The following is an 8,978-nucleotide window of genomic DNA, read 5'->3' as shown; positions in this document are numbered from 1 at the left end:
TTGGCTCTTTTTCCATCAGAATTATTGTCTAAAGGCAAAGAAAGATGCCCAACGGATTTACTTTACCAAATTGACCATCCCAGCCTTGCCGTAATGGTCCATTTGATTCACCTTTTATTGTTTATTTTATTTTCACTTGCTGAAGGGGAGAAAGAAAGAGGGAAAAAGAAACAGCTGAGAAGAGGGACAAGGGCAAAAAACAAAAACCAACAGAATGGGCAGAAAAAAAAAAGAAAAAACATGCATCTATCGATCACCTGGATCACCTGGCAGCTGGAGATGGGGAGGGAAGGAAGGGAGGGACAAGTGACCCCTCCCTGGGGCCAGCTCCCCCGCTGACCCCAGTAGGCACCCCATACTCCGCGACCCGCCAGGGAAAGGGGGCCCAGGCCCATCCAGACCGGAGCCCAGTGCAGCAGCGCCGCCCGGCCCCACAGAGCCCGGGACAGTCCACCCAACCCCACCACAGAGAAAACTGCACCCACCCCACCATCCACTCATCTTCCAGACTACATAAGACAATAGACGCCCAGGCTGAGATCTTCCTCCACCTCTCCTGTATCTCCCCCTCCCTTTTTTTTTTCTTTAGCCATCAGAATTCATTATATTGTCATATAATGAATGAGGCTAAATAGGAAGACTTCAACCAAATCTGCAAACTTTTAGAATTACAAGTTTTGACAGTTTGAATATAACTAAAGAAAAGTTTAAACAGTTTCTTGAAGTGGTTTTAAACTATCATGCATTAAACTAAATGATGGTTTTTGACTTTTAATAAACAATGCTAATTTAGCTGATTAACTGTGGTTTCTGCCTCACCTATAAATGTCATGAAACTGTTAACAAATTTCCCACGTGTGGGACTAATAAAGGTTATCTTATCTTATCTTATCTTATAAAAAGCTTATACTGCTACCTACACTGATGTAAATGACATCTTCAGATAAACAGTGTCAGTGTCATGAATCCCAGAGAATGTGTAGAAGAATGGACCTGTTTTATTTGTTTCTATAGATTTCTGAAACAGCTTACCGTAATAAAACTAGTAAGATCTGTTTTGTTTTTTGGTTTTTTGGGGTTTTTTTGTGTCCCGTTTGGATCTTTAGCCATCAGAATTGTTGTCTTAAGGCCAAGAAAGATGCCAAGCGGATTTATTTTACCAAGTGGATCATCATGGCCTTGCCATATTGGTCCATTTGGTTGACCTTTATTATAATTATGAATTTATTTTATTTTCAGTTCCTACAAACGGGACAGACATGACTGGGGGATAGGACAGGGAGAAAGAATGAAAGAAAGAGAGGGAGAGAAAGAAAACCAAAGGGGAGAAGAGACGGTGAGAAGGGGGGGAAGAAAGAAAAAAAACAAAAAAACAAAAAAAACCAAACAAAACACCTGGGTCACCTGTATGGAGAAAAAAAACAGAAGAGAAAGCAAACAACAAAGAGCAACATAATAAAAAAAACAGCACCATCACAATAAACTAGCTAGCAGTAAATATCAGTAGATACTAAATAATAAACGATATTGTGCAGCACGCAAGATAGACAGCGCACAATGTGCTTTGAGGCAGCAGCCAAGAAAGCTGTAGTCCGCGTCTGTGAATACCCGTGTGTACACCTGTGTGCACACCTGTGTGGATCAGCATGCTTGCATTCCAAAGGTTTCTCCATGTAACGATCTGCTAGGGAGTGTGGGGAGCCATAGCCCCGTCCACCAGGGTATGAAGCAGGTATGGAGGAGATCAAAACTCCAGACATCCAGAGGCCCTCAGAACACAAGTATCTCCCCCTCCTGCAGAGAGAATTCCTGAAGAGAGGAAAGCTCCTGCAAGATGTGACAACCTCCCTCACCAGTTGAAGAGCCCCCCAGGTGGCTCGACGCACCGGCGGCACCCTGCGCCAGGGCTGGGCCCCCATGCACCCACCCGCCCACAACCCCGGCAACACACCAACCAGGACCCAAGGCCCCGAGGCCCGGCCAGGGCCCCTGCCCAGCGACAGAGCGCCCCCAGAACCTCACGTCCATCCCGGACCCACCCAGGGGCAGCCAGGCTACCAGGTCAGTAACCCACGTCCGTCAGCACAGACCCTCCCCTAGCTCCGCCTGTCATAAAGTTTGCATTCATAGAACACAAAGAGTTTTTGGTAAATGCAAAAAAGAAGCATTCGGCAAAGTGCACGTTTTGCAAAGTCTCCTTGACCGAGACAGCCAGGACTACCTCAACCTTCACCAGGCAACTGGAGCGCAAACACCCTCAAAGGTAAGCTAGCCAGTAGCCATCTATCCATCTTCAAACTCTTCTAACTACCTTTCCAACCTGAGATTACCAGGTCATGTTTATGTAATATTGTTATTTATAATGTGTTCTTCAAACATTATAAATTATATAGGGACAGTTTTTTTGCAACCGTCCCTGCAGACTTAACTTTAACTTAACGTTACGTTAAATGCTATGTACAGGTAGCTAGCGCTAGCAGTAGCTATCAGCTACTTAAACAATTTTCATTAACTTTAGGTATTTTGGTAAATTCATTGAGCAGAAATATATCGAAACCATTTCAGTGAGCACTTTAAGGGCCGGTATGGTGTGGTTTGTTCTGGACTTTAATGGGCATATTTATGTGGTTGCTGACTCGTAAGTAAGGATGGGCGTTTCAAGAGTGTCCCTATAACATTGCTCGGCTAACAGCGGCGTTCTTGACAGTGAAGCCCAGATCAGAGCGGTCTATGGCTCTGGTCCAGATAGCACGGATCGCAAAACTGAGTCCTAAGGTTCTTTAATCGAACTTAAGGACCTTTGACTATGACTTTCTTAGGTGTTTTCTACTATGTTGCCCTACTAAACCAGTCCAGTGTGTAGGGGCTATTTTAGCATTATTAGACACAGTTATTTTGTATTGGTGTAACTTCAGACTTTATTGAGTAGTTCATTTCTTGTCAATACAGCTGTGTCTGATAGCTGACTGGCAGGAGGAGGCTTAATGCAACCTGCAACGTTAATGCACAGACATTTTGTCTTTTGTAGATTCCATTCAACTGTTTTTCTGTTCTTGTTATTTAAGGTCTTGCAACCCTGAACACTCCAGTATTTTCATTATTACTAGTTGTGCCTAATGATCTATATGTGTCACACTGGATTAGATTAGGTTATTTTGTATGCAAAGGTCTGCCCTCATTGATAGGTTTAAAATTACTGTGCTTGTAAGATACAGTAGTTTTTGTGGTTGAATAGAAACCGATGTTTTACAGATTCTTATTTCCCTGTTTTGTAGGTACTTGGAGTACAAAGCAGGATCTGCAACATCAGTGATAGCGGTCAATCCCACACAGCCTCAATTATCATTGTTTGCTCCAAGCATCCACTTATTTTCCCCAAATTCACCCAGGCAACAGGCCATCACCCAGTCCATCCTCCAGGACCTTATAGTTGGATGCTCTCTCCCCCTGTCTATCGTTGAGAATCCACATTTTAGACACTTCCTGAATGTCTTGGATAGCAAATACACTCCTGTTTCTAGAACCACCTTGACAGAGAAGCTGATACCTCACCTTGTCACTAAATTGAAGGGTGACATAATCAAAGCCCTGGAAGTCCAGCCAAATGTAGCAATAACAACAGACCTCTGGTCTGACCGGAGGCTTTGTACTTTCCTGGGAGTTACTGCTCATGCTGCCTGCAAGAACAAGGACTCTTACAGTTTACAATCATTTTTGCTTGACTGTAGGCGTTTCACTGGGAAGCACTGCGGCTAACGAATCGCCTCAGCATTTGACAGAATAGTTGAGGAGTATGGCATTGGCCATAAAATAAGCTACATTCTGACGGATAATGCATCCAATATGAAGCGGGCCTTTAAAGTCAGGATGCCAGAAGTAGAGCACCCTGTAGGTGACAGCAGTGATGACCTCGATGATGAAACAATGTGGGAGGATGCAGAAGGTTCTGATCCATGGTCAACGGGTGAACGTCTTTATAGCTAGAGCCATTGCCAAAACCAGCAAGTTTACAAACCTGCTGCACAGCAGTAGTAACCACAAAGACTTGTTTGAGGCACACTTTGTCTCCAATAAGTCCATCCCAGCAGGAAACAACACCCGCTGGAATAGCATCTACAGACAGTTAAAGGCTCTGATCACACTTGACCACGGGGCCATCACTGAAATGTGCAGCAATACAGAGAATTTAGTGTTTTCAACCCGAGAGTGGGCTCAGCTGAAAGACCTTTGTGCTTTGCTTGAGCCTTTTTCTGATGCAACAGACCTTACAGAAGGTGATCATCAGGTGACTATTAGCATGGTGGTCCCCACTGTTCTGGACTTGAAGAATCATCTTATAAAGATGGAAGTATAAATGCCCCAGGCAGTAACTATAGTCAGGGCACTGAAAAGATCCTTAGAGAAACGGTTCTCTGGAATTTTCAGGCAGATTTGCATGGACGAAAAGGATCCAGAAGAGCCGTTTAGCCATCGGATCTACTTCCTTGCCACCATGCTCGACCCCCAGTTTGGACTGACCTGGGTAGATTTAGATGTCCAAAATGGTGAAACCGGACCAGCACTGAAGAGGTTCAGAGATGACCTTAAAAAGTCATTAATAGGTGACTGTATAATAATAATTTATTGTTATTGTTGTTTTTGTTGTTCCACTTATTATCACTGTCTTTGGTTTTATAGCATCATTAGAAGCATCCTGTCTAATCCTGTCTTTGTGTGTGTGTGTGTGCACCCTTTTCCAGACCTTTTGATCACAGGGGTAGACAGAGACGGACCTGCAGCGCCAACAGAAGAAGACACAGAATTATCAGATAGTGACTCGAGCACTGATGCACAAATAAGCAAGTACCTAGACAGCATAAATGACTCTGACTGTAATGCACTCACCTTTTGGTCAAAAAACAAATAGCATTTCCCCAGTCTACACAGTGTTGCCTTGAAGGTCCTCTCTGTCCCTGCCTCTTCTGCCCCAGTTGAGAGGGTTTTTAGTAGAGGAGGCATTCTAATGAGACCCCACCGCGCACGGCTAGGCTATAAGATGTTGCAATCTTTAGTTTTCTTGAAGTGCAATCAATCACTGTTTTAAAATGTGAACTGTTTTCTCTCACTCCTCTCTGAAAATATGCTGTTTGTTCATTATATATTTGTTCATAAGATATTTGTTATTTGTTCATAATGTCTGTGTTCTATTGTTCCTGCCCTACTGAACAACAGGCTTGATTTCATTGGCAGTGTGTTGTAATCTCATGCCACTGAAAACATCAAGATGCCAGAATCTTTTAAGCACTTGTTCTTATTCTTATTAATGCACAATTTGTATTGGTATGTAATATTTGTAGTTTGCATCTGATTCATGTGAGGTGTGCACATGTCTTTATATTGTTTGATTACAGAATTTTACTTAATCAGGCCCCATCTTATCTTAATGACCTTGTAGTACCATATCGCCCCATTACAGCACTTCGCTCTCACACTGCAGGCTTACTTGTTGTTCCTAGAGTATTTAAAAGTAGAATGGGAGGCAGAGCCTTCAGTTTTCAGGCCCCTCTTCTGTGGAACCAGCTTCCAGTTTGGATTCAGGAGACAGACACTATCTCTACTTTTAAGATTAGGCTTCAAACTTTCCTTTTTGCTAAAGCATATAGTTAGGGCTGGACCAGGTGACCCTGAATCCTCCCTTAGTTATGCAGCAATAGGTGTAGACTGCTGGGGGACTCCCATGATGCAGTGAATTTTTCCTTTTCAGTCACCTTTCTCACTCACTATGTGTTAACAGACCTCTCTGCATTGAATCGTACTTGTCTCTCTTCCACAGCATGTCTTTATCCTCTTTTCCTTCTCTCACCCCAAACGGTCGCAGCAGATGGCCCCGCCCCTCCCTGAGCCTGGTTCTGCTGCAGGTTTCTTCCTGCTAAAAGGGAGTTTTTCCTTCCTACTGTTGCCAAAGTGCTTGCTCATAGGGGGTCATATGATTGTTGGGTTTTTCTCTGTATCCATTATTGTAGGGTCTATCTTACAATATAAAGCGCCTTGAGGCAACTGTTGTTGTGATTTGGTGCTATATAAATAAAATTGAATTGAACTGAACTGTAACTAGGAACTAAGAAAACAAGAGCTAGGAAAACCAGGACTCTAGACTAACTTTTTGCTACGGTTGCACTGGTGCACCTAACTTTGTTTCTTAGGTGCACCAGTGCAAAAGCACCCACATTTTTCAACCGCATCACTAACACTGCAGCTTTACATGTTCACTTTTTTTTTTTAAATTGCTGTCCATACAGACAATTTTGGTTTGTAAATGATTAACTAACAATCTTGTCAACACAAAATTCTTTATTTGGAGCACATATCTACAAAAAAGATAAGTTACCATATTTATTGGACCATAAGGCGCACCGGATTATAAGGCGTATTAAACAAAACCAAAGAGTCAGATAAATCAAACTTTACTCAACTCATTCTTCTTGCTTCCTCCACTTCTGTACTATTGATTCATTAATGTTGAATTCTCTCGCAGCTGCTCTATTCCCATGTTCCACTGCGGAGTCAGTACTGCGGCGTTCAGCTACTCTAAGCAGAACCTTCATGATTGGTTTAGCCAACTATATGGCCATAATGTTTTCTGCTGTTGGCCACACAGAGACTTTCAGATTTGCAGAGACTTTTTTTTTTTTACCCGAACGGCTGGTTGCACTGGTGCGACCTAGGATTTTCTTTAGTCACACCACTGAGAAATTTGGTTGCATTTGCCGTGGGGAAGTCACTGGGACTTCAAATGAGCATATATTAGCACAGGTATCGATAAAGGACTAAACACTTTTACTAACCGCAGGCAGATGGACAGGTGCTCTGCTGGTGGGATTGAGCGCCTGTAGTTGGTGTCTAGGCGGGCGATGCGGGCCGACGCAGGACAGCAGCTCCTCAAACTGGGCGAGGGAAAGACGGTGGTACCGCTGAAAGCGGCCGTCATCCAGACACAGCTCCTGGAGCAAGTGGTGAAACTCATCAAACTGCTTCTGGAGGACCTGATGGACCCAGGTACGGCGAGGACAACCTTTACGCCGCTGCTCTGCTCTCCACAGTGAATAGAGAAGGGAGACTCTCTCTTCAAACGCTAGTTCGACAGCTGCTATCTTGCAAACATACCATCTGGTACTACTTCCTCCCACATTTCTGCTTCACGCGCATGAAAATTGCACATTTTGAAGCGCGACCAATTCGCGTTGGTCGCACGTCGAGGTGCGAATGTGCACGTGACCAGCTACGGGGAATCTGGTGCTTTTTGGTCGCGTCTATCGCGTTCTGTGTGAACTCACCGTAAGGAATGATGAGGGAATGAGACACAGGAGGAAAGCACAGCTGGGAGTAGGGATGGGTATCTGCCTTATTACAAAACCTGCCATTACTGTGCATTTAGGTGACCATGATGAACGAGACAGACAGAGTCTGGCTGGCGCTCGCTGGCACCGGTAGCGTCTCCTTTCAGGCCAGGATAGACGAATGTCACCGAGCAGTGACTAATTTTGTGGTAAAAGGCTTGCACCCATTTGCCACAGCAGATGCCCCCGATTTTCGGTAAGTGAATGTGTTTAATTGTAGGCAGGGACATTACTGGATATTCTTGTGTAATTGCTACAGAATCATTTATGTTATACTTTGTTATTGTTACAGAAGAATATTTACAGTGGGGCAAAAAAGTATTTAGTCAGCCACCGATTGTGCAAGTTCCCCCACTTAAAATGATGACAGAGGTCAATAATTTGCACCAGAGGTACACTTCAACTGTGAGAGACAGAATGTGAAAAAAAAATAATCCATGAATTCACATGGTAGGATTTGTAAAGAATTTATTCGTAAATCAGGGTGGAAAATAAGTATTTGGTCACCTCAAACAAGGAAAATCTCTGGCTCTCACAGACCTGTAACGTCTTCTGTAAGAAGCTTTTCTGTCCCCCACTCGTTACCTGTATGAATGGCACCTGTTTGAACTCATCATCTGTATAAAAGACACCTGTCCACAGCCTCAAATAGTCAGACTCCAAACTCCGCCATGGCCAAGACCAAAGAGCTTTCGAAGGACACCAGGAAAAGTATTGTAGACCTGCACCAGACTGGGAAGAGTGAATCTACAATAGGCAAGCAGCTTGGTGTGAAAAAATCAACTGTTGGAGCAATCATCAGAAAATGGAAGACATACAAGACCACTGATAATCTCCCTCGATCTGGGGCTCCACGCAAGATCTCATCCCGTGGGGTCAAAATGATCATGAGAACGGTGAGCAAAGATCCCAGAACCACACGGGGGGACCTGGTGAATGACCTGCAGAGAGCTGGGACCAAAGTAACAAAGGTCACCATCAGTAACACACTACAACGGCAGGGAATCAAATCCCGCAGTGCCAGACGTGTCCCGCTGCTGAAGCCAGTGCATGTCCAGGCCCGTCTGAAGTTTGCCAGAGAGCACATGGATGATACAGCAGAGGATTGGGAGAATGTCATGTGGTCAGATGAAACCAAAGTAGAACTTTTTGGTATAAACTCAACTCGTCGTGTTTGGAGGAAGAAGAATACTGAGTTGCATCCCAAGAACACCATACCTACTGTGAAGCATGGGGGTGGAAACATCATGCTATGGGGCTGTTTTTCTGCCAAGGGGACAGGACGACTGATCCGTGTTTAGGACAGAATGAATGGGGCCATGTATCGTGAGATTTTGAGCCAAAACCTCCTTCCATCAGTGAGAACTTTGAAGATGAAACGAGGCTGGGTCTTCCAACATGACAATGATCTAAAACACACCGCCCGGGCAACAAAGGAGTGGCTCCGTAAGAAGCATTTGAAAGTCCTGGAGTGGCCTAGCCAGTCTCCAGACCTCAACCCCATAGAAAATCTGTGGCGGGAGTTGAAAGTCCGTGTTGCTCGGCGACAGCCCCAAAACATCACTGCTCTCGAGAAGATCTGCATGGAGGAATGGGCCAAAA

The sequence above is a fragment of the Astatotilapia calliptera genome, chromosome 6 (genome assembly GCF_964374335.1).
Source record: "Astatotilapia calliptera chromosome 6, fAstCal68.1, whole genome shotgun sequence".
In the NCBI taxonomy this organism is placed as follows: domain Eukaryota; kingdom Metazoa; phylum Chordata; class Actinopteri; order Cichliformes; family Cichlidae; genus Astatotilapia; species Astatotilapia calliptera.
This window is presented reverse-complemented; position numbering follows the sequence as displayed.